Source organism: Ovis canadensis, chromosome 24 (assembly GCF_042477335.2).
Source record: "Ovis canadensis isolate MfBH-ARS-UI-01 breed Bighorn chromosome 24, ARS-UI_OviCan_v2, whole genome shotgun sequence".
Classification (NCBI taxonomy): Eukaryota; Metazoa; Chordata; class Mammalia; order Artiodactyla; family Bovidae; genus Ovis; species Ovis canadensis.
This window is the reverse complement of record NC_091268.1, coordinates 36,530,514-36,533,508: the sequence shown is the minus strand read 5'-3', so window position 1 is coordinate 36,533,508 and position 2,995 is coordinate 36,530,514.

The following is a 2,995-nucleotide window of genomic DNA, read 5'->3' as shown; positions in this document are numbered from 1 at the left end:
CATCCTGTTTGGCATATTTTTTCCTATCCTGTAAAGATGATTTTCAGAAATAAGAACTAATTATTTTATAGCTAGAATATTTACTCAGTGATGCTTACACAGTAAACCTCAGTTAACTTAGTGGACTAATACGCAATATACTTTTGTTTTTCACTGCACTAAGTCTTTGTTGGTACACACGGGTTTTCTTTAGTTGTGGCAAGCAGGGGCTACTCCCTAGTTATGGCGCTGGGCTTTTTATCCATCTGGTTTCTCTTATTGTAGAGCACAAGCTCTAGGGCTCTCAGCCTTCACTAGTTGTGGTGCGTGGGCTTAGTTGCCCCACAGCAGGTGAAGTCTTCTCAGATCAGGGATCAGACCCGTTTGCCCTGCATTGGCACGTGGATTCTTAACGACTGGACTGCCAGGGAACAAACTGAAAGTCACTCAGTTGTGTCCCAACTCTTTGTAACCCTATGGACTATACAGTCCATGGAATTCTCCAGGCCAGAATACTAGCGTGGGTAGCCTTTCCCTTCTGCAGGGGATCTTCCCAACCCAGGGATCGAACCCAGGTCTCCCACATTGCAGGCAGATTCTTTACCAGCTGAGTCACAAAGGAAGCCCAAGGATACTGGAGTGGGTAGCCTATCCCTTCTCTAGGTGGATCTTCCCAACCCAGGAATCGAACCTCGGTCTCTTGCATTGCAGGCGGATTCTTTACGAACTGAGCTATCAGGGAAGTCCTGCAAATATACTTTAATGAAATTTGTAATATTTTCACATGCCTACTAAAAGTAACGCAAAGCCTATTTCAAATGCTAATTTAGAAACGCTGTTCATTTGCATTCTCACATGCATCCTTGATACCAGTCCCTGCATTTTCACAAGAGTCAGTCAGCAGCACAGCTGTACTGAGGACATCATCTTCACCTTTCCCTAAGTGGTTTGAGAGACAGCAATATTTTTTTCCAGATTATTTATTGGCTGTGATGGGTCTTTGTTGCTGTGCAGGCTTTCTGTAGTTGCAGTGAGTGTGGGCTTCTCATCGTGGTGACTTCTCTTGTGGAACACAGGATCTAGGGCGTGCGGGTTTCACTAGTTACAGCTGGTAAGCTCAGTAATTGTGGCACTTGGGCTTAGTTGCTTCAGGGCATGTGGGATTTTCCTGGACCAAGGATCGAACCAATGTCCCTTGGATTACAAGGTGGATTCTTAACCACTAGACCAGCAGGGAAGAGCTAGAGATGGCAATTTTTAAAGCCCTAATCTGCACTCAATATGGCAGCAAATTTGGCAGTGGCCACAGGACTGGAAAAGGTCAGTTTTCATTCTAATCCCAAAGAAAGGCAATGCCAAAGAATGCTCAAACTACTGCACAATTGCACTCATCTCACATGCTAGTAAAGTGATGCTTAAAATTCTCCAAGCCAGGCTTCAGCAATACGTGATCCATGAACTTCCCGATGTTCAAGCTGGTTTTAGAAAAGGCAGAGGAACCAGAGATCAAATTGCCAACATCTGCCGGATCATCGAAAAAGTAAGAGAGTTCCAGAAAAACATCTATTTCTGCTTTATTGACTATGCCAAAGCCTTTGACTGTGGATCACAATAAACTGTGGAAAATTCTTCAGGAGATGGGAATACCAGACCACCTGACCTGCCTCTTGAGAAACCTATATGCAGGTCAGGAAGCAACAGTTAGAACTGGGCATGGAACAACAGACTGGTTCCAAACAGGCAAAGGAGTACATCAAGGCTATATATTGTCACCATGCTTATTTAAATTCTATGCAGAGTAGTACATCATGAGAAATGCTGGCCTGGAAGAAGCACAAGCTGGAATCAAGATTTCTGGGAGAAATATCAATAACCTCAGATACGCAGATGACACCATCCTTATGGCAGAAAGTGAAGAGGAACTCAAAAGCCTCTTCATGAAAGTGAAAGAGGAGAGTGAAAAAGTTGACTTAAAGTTCAACATTCGGAAAACTAAGATCATGGCATCTGGTCCCATCCCTTCATGGGAAATAGATGGGGAAACAGTGGCTGATTTTATTTTTCTGGGCTCCAAAATCACTGCAGATGGTGATTGCAGCCATGAAATTAAAAGACACTTACTCCTTGGAAGAAAAGTTATGACCAACCTAGACAGCATATTAAAAAGCACAGAAATTGCTTTGTCAACAAAAGTCTGTCTAGTCAAGGCTATTGTTTTTCCAGTGGTCGTGTATGAATGTGAGGGTTGGAGTATAAAGAAAGCTAAGCACTGAAGAATTGATGCTTTTGAAGTGTGGTGTTGGAGAAGACTCTTGAGAGTCCCTTGGACTGCAAGAAGATCTAATCAGTCCATCCTAAAGGAGATCAGTCCTGGGTGTTCATTGGAAGGACTGATGTTGAAGTTGAAACTCCAATACTTTGGCCACTTGATGCGAAGAGCTGACTCATTTGAAAAGACCCTGATGCTGGGGAAGATTGAGGGCAGGAGAAGAAGGGGATGACAGAGGATGAGATGGTTGGATGTCATCACCAACTCGATGGACATGGGTTTGGGTGGACTGCCGGAGTTGGTGATGGACAGGGAGGCCTGGTGTGCTGCGTTTCATGGGGTCCAAAGAGTTGGACACAGTGGAGTGACTGAACTGAACTGAACTGAATCTGGTAGTATCACTGGAAACTTCATCCCAGTCTACGAGTATTTATTTGCCTAACTTGAGTATTATAGAGGATTGGAATGCAAAAGTAGGAAGTCAAGAAACACCTGGGATAACAGGCAAATTTGGCCTTGGAATACAGAATGAAGCAGGGCAAAGGCTAATAGAGTTTTGCCAAGAGAACACACTGGTCATAGCAAACACCCTCTTCCAACAACACAAGAGAAGACTCTACACATGGACATTACCAGATGGTCAACACCGAAATCAGATTGATTATATTCTTTGCAGCCAAAGATGGAGAAGCTCTATACAGTCAGCAAAAATAAGACCGGGAGCTGACTGTGGCTCAGATCATGAAC